Raw genomic sequence first — 8,639 nt, 5'->3', positions numbered from 1 at the left:
TCTGTCTTTCCTCCAATAATTATATCCCTCTTCCTTAAAGCTTAAGTAGATTTCCTTTTTTAACCTTGTCTCGGTTAGGCACCACACATCTAGTTTATTTTCCTTTAAGTAATCTCTCACTTCCAGTACACCTGAAAGTAACCCGTCTATGTTTGTATACATTACTCTTAATGTACTAATGTACTAATGTGTGTGTGTGTGTGTGTGTGTGTATATATATATATATATATATATATATATATATATATATATATATATATATATATATATATATATATATATATATATATATATATATATATATATATATAATTTTTTTATTTTTTTATTTATTCATTTATTTATTGTTGTGCATGCCCCTTCCCGCCTTCAGGGACCTTCAGGCACGCACAAACCACTGCAACAGTCCTACTTGACCCATCGTTTTTCACTCATATTTCCGAAATAATCATTCACATCAGCATATATTAGCACGGCCTAATTCACATCCTGCCCTAGTTTTCGACGTTGTAGTGCTTTCATAGGTGTATTTAATTACAGTGTTTAATCTTAAGTTCAAATGTGTCGTAGCCGACACCCGTGAAGCAATTCGAACAAGTGTACTCGTAGTTGTGACGTCCTCACAAACTACCTCGTCTACCCCATACTCCTCCCTCCTTTTCTCTCTCTCTGAACAACATATAATAATTATTGAATACCATACACCCGGAGAGGGGATTCGATAACAAGTTTATATATATGATAGGTAGGGAAATTATGACAATAACTGGACATGTAAAGGGTGCTTGAGAAACACAGGGACCGTCTTTGTCTTTTTTTTTTTTTTTTTCCCGCGTAGGTTCGTATCCTACTCACTGCGCCATAAAGGGTGCTTGAGAAACACAGGGATCGTCTTTATGTCTTTACTGGTGAGTCAACTAAGGTACATGTCCGACATGTCCTCACAGCTAGGCGACTACCCAGAAGACTGATTGGCGCCGCGCTGCTCCCAAGATGCCAGAGGTCGGCATCCTTCAACATGCATTTTATTTCATTCCATATCACTAAACAGTTCATCCTCGTCATCGCTGTCAGTGGTGATGGTGACGCGTTCCACATCTTCATGTATATTGTCCGATGACCAGTGCTCTTCCTCGAACGATCTGGACCTTCTCACAGCACACGCCCACACCTTGGGTGCGATAAGCTTTGCCTCCTGGAGCCGCGCTTGCAGGTCTGCCCGAGTGAACCGCTGCAACGTTGAACGCACATGTCGCTTAATACAGCCCCACACTTGTTCGATGGCGTTTAACACTGGATGAGCAGGTGGCAACCGGATGACCTCATGACCCCATGATCGGATAATTTCGTCAGCCGTGTAGCGTGATTCGGGCCGGTTCTCCTTGCAGATCAGCAGCAGCTCAGGGCGCGTAGCATGTGGCGGAAATGGTAGGTTGCGGCACTCCAGCCATTTCACGATCTCCGCTTTTCTTGTGCCAGTGGTGGGGCAACGGGTCTCCTCGGTCAGCTGACTGAGGTAGGGTGCGTTGTCCAGCACCAGCACCGATGGCTCATCGAGCGCCGGCAGAAGCTGTGATGTCAGCCAGTGAATGAATAGGGTGCTGTTCATTTCGCCATGGTAGTCTCCGGTTTTGTTCTTGGCAGGGTAGCACAGAAATTATTCGTCAATGAATCCCTCATCTGTGCCACCTGCTACTACCACAAAGCACTCACCCTCCCCAGGAGGCATTTGACGGCTGAAGGTGGCACTGGTGTTAGGCTGTGTTGTGCCCACCCACTCTTTACTGTAGTGCATCCGGGTAGTAAGCCACGTCTCGTCGACGTAAACCACCTGTCTCCTCTCCTCCCGATGCTTCCTGAGTGATCGAAGAGCGTTAACACGACGGCACACAACATCTAAAGTTTCCTTCTTCACGTACATTTTCCTTTTGTCATGTCTTATATACCTGAACCCCATGATGTGAAGTAATCGCCACACAGTCGTCTGTGAGGTTTCCTCCGGGATGATATCCGCCCTCTTTAACTCTTCACTCAACATACCAATAGTGACGGGTTGTTTGGCAGCAAATTTGCTTTGAACATGGCGGCGAATGGCATCAACGGCGAAATTGTCAAAGACGGCCGTAGTGGCGATGGACGTCGGTTTTCCAGGCGGCATTGTCGGGGGAGTGGCTGTCACGGGCGGTGTTGGTGATCCAGAACGGGCTCGTGCTGTGCTTCACCATCATCCGCACAGCATTCATTATCATCCCCATGGCCTCTGAAACACAATCATAAGGCCTGTGTGGTGAAGGCAAACCTTTACATTATATTATTGCATGCCTATAATATTTCATATATAATCATCAAATTATCGTTTCCAATGCAGACATTACAGGGATGCCATTGAACTTTCATTGACGATAATAGGAAATAAATGTGTGTGTCGTACCTTTCCAAACTAATGCGTATTTTCTTGGCTGCTTTCTCTCGATTGAAATAGTGTAAAAGTCGCAATGTGCCACTCTCCTCATACAATGGGGGAATGAGACCAATATTGCCTGCTGCCCCTGGCTCACCAGGATAACGTAAACCATACGTGGGGGTTGGGGGGGGGTGGAAGGAAACGAAAGTGATAGTGGGAGGGAAGGGGAGGAGTATGGGGTAGACGAGGTAGTTTGTGATGACGTCACAACTTCACCTGTTCGAATTGCTTCACGGGTGTCGGCTACGACACATTTGAACTCAAGAACAAACACCGTAATTAAATACACCTGTGAATGCACTATAACGTCAAAAACTAGGGCAGGGTGTGATTTAGGCCGTGCTGATATATCATGATGTGAATAATTATTTCGGAAATATGAACGAAAAACGATGGGTCAAGCCGGCAGGAATACATAGTAAGCGGTCAGCACACACTACAGGAATCCACCGCTGCTGTCGTGGTCGGGTTCGTTTGGCCAGTGGGAGCGAGGCACACACACACAGCACCTGTCTGGACTCGACAAACTACTGAGAGGAGGGAAGGGCAACAAAACAGTCTCACTAACACTCCTGTCTTTATTACCCACACAGAGCAGTACCACAGGACATAAGGCACACTCCATGTATGGAGTATGCTTCACATGTCGGGGAGGTTCCACTCACACTGCTCTTCTAGACAGGGTGGAATCAAAAGCTTTTCGTCTCATCAACTCCTCTCCTCTAACTGTCTTCAGCCTCTCTCGCACCGCCGCAGTGTTGCATATCTAGCTGTCTTCTACCGCTATTTTCATGCTAACTGCTCTTCTGATCTTGCTAACTGCACGCCTCCCCTCCTTCCGCGGCCTCGCTGCACAAGACTTTCTTCTTTCTCTCACCCGTATTCTGTCCACCTCTCTAACGCAAGAGTTAACCAGTATTCTCAATCATTCATCCCTTTCTCTGGTAAACTCTGGAACTCCCTGCCTGCTTCTGTATTTCCACCTTCCTGTGACTTGAATTCCTTCAAGAGGGAGGTTTCAAGACACTTATCCATCAATTTTTGACCACTGCTTTGACTCTTTTATGGGACTGGCATTTCAGTGGGCATTTTTTTTTATTAGATTTTTGTTGCCCTTGGCCTGTGTCCTTCCTAAATAAAAAAAAAAAATGCTACAGTACAAGTAAGGGTCGAACCACCGGTTCTCACTCAGCAAAACGTCTCAACTGCTGGGTAGTGCGTCCCCCCCTCACAGAACAGCAGTAAGCGCACAGTACACTACGGGGCCATAGCCCGTACACAGCGTCGCACAGCTGTCTCCTCCGATGGCCCACGCCATAACAGACCACGCAGGTGTGACACACCTCAATGTCAAGTACTCACCGTCTGTTGGGACACAAACCTCACACCATGCCCCAGGGTGCAGTCATGTTGTGGCAGTGGCAGGCAACTAGTGGGGAGCACGCTGCAGAATGTCGGCACAGGTGTTGTGTAGGCAGGGAACGGGCGCTCTCTCCCCTTCTCTTGGCTTTACTTCCATCTGATGTGGTGTCACAGTATGGTGTAAGTGGGGAATGGTTGCTCTCTCTCTCCTTCTCTTGGCTTCACCTTTATTTCGCGTCACAGTGTGGCGTGGGTGGGGGGAACGAATGCTCTCTCTCTCTCCCTCTCTCTCGTGGGTTGCCACAGCTCCTTATATAATATAATGTCGACCCCTCCGTGATTGGCCAGCATGTTGCTGCTCTCCCGACCAATCACCGTCCATGCCACTTCTGGCCTCGTCTCCACTGTACCTCTTACCACCTAAGCTGGCGATACCCCCAAAAATTGGTCCCACCCATTCCTTTCTGTGATTGGCAGGTGAGGTAGTAGGAAAGGTCTAACCAGTGGTTAGACCCCCCTCCTCTCTCTCTCTCTCTCTCTCTCTCTCTCTCTCTCTCTCACACACACACACACAACTACTGGTCCTAACAGAGCTGTTTGTGACAATTCACACTATGTAATCTAATGTATAAAATGTAACGTGTGTGTGTGTGTGTGTGTCCCTTTCTTTCTATAAGCCAACTCGTGTAACCGAAAAAAAAAAAAAAAAAAAAAAAAAAATATATATATATATATATATATATATATATATATATATATATATATATATATATATATATATATATATATATATATATATATATATATATATATATATATATATATATATATATGATGGAGGGAAGTGGTGACCTGAAGACCTAAAAGAGCTTTATGAGAGTGAAACCCTTCCCCCCTATACAGTTAAAGAACACTCCATGCATGGATGGATAATGCCCCTGTACAGAGTTAGCAGCTGGGGAGGGGTGAGAAATACTGGTAGAGACGACTCTAAGTGCCTAGCTTCATTAGAAGCTAGAAGCTAGAAATGAGATGTGAAGTTTCCCATTTAGATTATAAGTTAAGGGCAGACCAAGGATATTCAATGTAGAAGAGGGGGACAGTTGAGTGTCAATGAAGAAGAGGGAATAGTTATCTGGAAGGTTGTGTTGAATTGATAGATGGAGGAGTTGAGCTTCTGAGGCATTGAACAATACTAAATTTGCTCTGTCCCAATCAGAAATTTTAGAGAAATCAGAAGTCAGGCATTCTGTGGCTTCCCTGCAGGAGCTGTTTACTTCCTGAAGGGTTGGACATCTATAAAAATACATAGAAAAGTGCAGGGTGGTATCATTAACGTAGGAGTGGATAGAACAAGAAGTTTGGTTTAGAAGATCATTGATGAATAATAGCAAGAGATTGGGTGACAGAACAGAACCATGAGGAACACCACCGTTAATAGTGTTAGGAGAAAACAATGACCATCTTCCACAGCAGCAACAGAATGGTCAGAAAGGAAACTTGAGATGAAATTACAAAGAGAAGGATAGAAGCCATAGGACTGTAGTTTGGATATGAAAGCTTTGTGCCAGAATCTATCAAAAGCTTTTGATATGTCTAAGGCAACAGCAAAGGTTTCACCAAAATCCCTAAAAGAGGATGACTAAGACTCAGTAAGAAAAGTCGGATCACCAGTAGAGCAGCCTCAATGAAGCCCATACTGGCAATCAGATAGAAGGTTGTGAAGTAATACAGAGGGTGTCCGAGTGACGAGGTAACGAGTAATGAATGTTCTGAGATGTGAGCAGTCTACTTGCAAAATTAAATTGTGTTCTTGATATTGTTCCCTTTGCTAACCAAAAGTTCAAATTTGGCGCTACATGCCATATTTACCTATGGTCTGACCATGTTGAATTGAACGTTTAGCCATTGTCCTTCCTGGGGGATTCCCTGGCTTGCGGCACTACCAAACTGCTCGCAGTTATCAGTTATCAGATTAGAGACTGTGTCGCTGATAACTTTGCTTCCCACACACACCTCTCTCTCTCTCTCTCTCTCTCTCTCTCTCTCTCTCTCTCTCTCTCTCTCTCTCTCTCTGTTTTTGCATATACAATCTATATTTCATGCAAATATATTTCTATCAGAGATCTACACTTGCCAATGAATCATTAGAATTTGAGAAAAATCTGTCTGTCAGTCAGTCAAGCTGCCCCCCCCCCTCTCTCTCTCTCTCCATTGTGAATTTCGTTTAAATGTGATAGGTTTCTTTTTAGATATGATATTTCCCTTAAACTATGATGTTATATTTTTATTCTTTAGTTATGACGTTTTCCTACATCATCATCGAGATGAAAGTCAAGGCACATTGTTGGCTTTCGGTGTTTGGGCAACAACTCTTGAGGGGTCAAGTAATGATCCCCTATTATCCTTTTCTTCCAAACTTATTTACTGAGTAAATAAGTTCTTTTCTCGGCTGTGGAGGTGAGCTTCTATCCTGGCTGGTGGCGTGAGAGGAAGTGACCACAGTCACTCTGACCGTGTGACCTCACTCGGTCACCCATTGAGACGTGACAACGCCTGGAGGAAACGTTGCCAAGTATTGTGGTGTTTGCAAAAAAGAGAGAGAAAAAAAAAATGCAAGTATGAAGAAAAAAAAAAACATTACACTAACTTGCCTTTTTTTTTTTTAGCATCACAGTATATATATTCAACAACACCATTTAATTTTGAGGTAGGAAGTATCTGACATGAGGTGTATCTTGGTATAAGTGTGGTAGGCCGCAGGCTGGGGAATCCCCAGAAAGGACAACGCCTACTCTCAATTCAAAATGGTCAGACCAAAGTGCGCTGCTTTGCCACTACCCACGCAGCGCAGCGCAGCAACATTGCGAAGGACCGCCCAGCGCCCCAGGACACAGGCCCTGTAGCAGTTTATTTTGGGACGCTTGTCAAAAATTAAAATTTAATTTAAAAACTTATCGTACAGTATCGCAGTCAGTCTGGCTTGAGATTCAACGGCGTACAGTCAACCTCCGACAGTCAACCTCTGAAAGGCATGGAGAAGGGGGGGTTGTGCTGTATGGTGCAGAAAGCCTGTTCCATTACATTAAGTCCACGAATAGGCAAACATACCTGTCTTATGCTTTCAATTAGCCATTTTAATAAATTATATGAATAAAGTCGTGTATAACCCGAGGAGAGAGGGAGAAAGGAAAAAAAAGTGTGCATGAGAGAGAGAGAGAGAGAGAGAGAGAGAGAGAGAGAGAGAGAGAGAGAGAGAGAGAGAGAGAGAGAGAGAGAGAGAATCATAACTCTGAGCTGCTTTCCAAAAGTCATCTTAATTAATTATATGAATAAAGGCGTGTGTAACCTGAAAAGGAGAGAGAGAGAGAGAGAGAGAGAGAGAGAGAGAGAGAGAGAGAGAGAGAGAGAGAGAGAGGCGTTTCATTTTAAGCTGGGTCGTACGCCTGGCATACTTGAGTCTTGTGTTTGGCAGAAAACGCAAGCCTAGTACTTAGTAGTATCACATCACTTATTAGGTAAGGTGTTCTCTCTCTCTCTCTCTCTCTCTCTCTCTCTCTCTCTCTCTCTCTCTCTCTCATGGTATCAAGTATCAAGTAAGCATTACATTGCGGAACGTATGATACTTTTTTTTTTTTTTTTTTTTGGTAGCGAAAAATTACGATGATGATGAATTTCGAGCAAAAAGCAAAACGACTTCCGAACAGCCTTAAAGGAACGTATCTCGCTTGTAACTCGAACACCCTCTGTAGATGTTTAAGAATCTTACAGTTAAGGATAGATAAAAAAAAAAAAAACTTTGGAAAGGCAGAAATTTAAAACAATAGGACGGTAGTTTGAGGGGTAAGAGCGGTCACTCTTTTTAGATGGCTGAATGTAGGCTAAGTTCCAGCAGGAAGGAAAGGTAGGTGCTGATAGACAGAGTTGGAAGAGTCTGACTAGGCAAGGTGCAAGCACGGAGGCACAGTTTTGGAGAACAATGGGAGGGACCCCATAAAGTCCATAAACCTTCCAAGGGTTAAGACCAGCAAGGGCATGGAAAATAACACTGCGAAGGATCTTAATGGATAACATGAAATAGTCGGAGGATGGAGGAGAGGGAGGAATGAGCTCTGAATCATTCAAGGTTTGAACAGAGTTCAGCTTTCGAAATAGATGGGATGGCAGTGATGTCATCAAGATGAAATAGAGGAAGGAAAGATGAAGGAGCAAAGTTATTGGGTATGTTTTAGACTAGGTTCCAGAAATCATGAGGGGAGTTAGATCTGGAAAAATTTTGATACTTTCTATTAATGAAGGAGCTTTTTGGCTAATTAGAGAACAGACTTGGCATGATTCCGGGGAGAAATATAAAATGCATGAGATTCTGGTGATGAAAGGCTCAAGTAGCTTCTGTGGGCCATCTCTCAATCATGTATAGCACAAGATCAGGCTATTTTAAACCAGGATGAGGAAGGTTCAGGTCGAGAGAAAGTGAGAAATGTACACCTTGATGCCAGACACTATCACCTCTGTTATGAGCTCGGCACACAGAAACGGGTCTCTGACATGGAAGCAATAGTCATTCCAAGGAAAATCAGAGTAATACATCCTTAAGTTCCCCACAATTAACAGAGGCAAAACGCCAGAGGCGTGTCTGCTGTTGGGGGATCCTGAGGAGGGAATGGAGCGATAAGACAAGATACAAATATAAAGTTGTGACTGGAGGAGCCAACGGAGAAGATAGGGTGACAACATAAGCAGAAAGATTAGAGGTTAGAAAAACGTCAAGAATGTTGGGCGTATCTTCAAGACTGTCAAGAATACGAGTAGG

The sequence above is a fragment of the Scylla paramamosain genome, chromosome 21, assembly GCF_035594125.1.
Source record: "Scylla paramamosain isolate STU-SP2022 chromosome 21, ASM3559412v1, whole genome shotgun sequence".
Taxonomy (NCBI): Eukaryota; Metazoa; Arthropoda; class Malacostraca; order Decapoda; family Portunidae; genus Scylla; species Scylla paramamosain.
The sequence above is the reverse complement of the archived record's forward strand: the minus strand, read 5'-3'. Positions refer to the sequence as shown.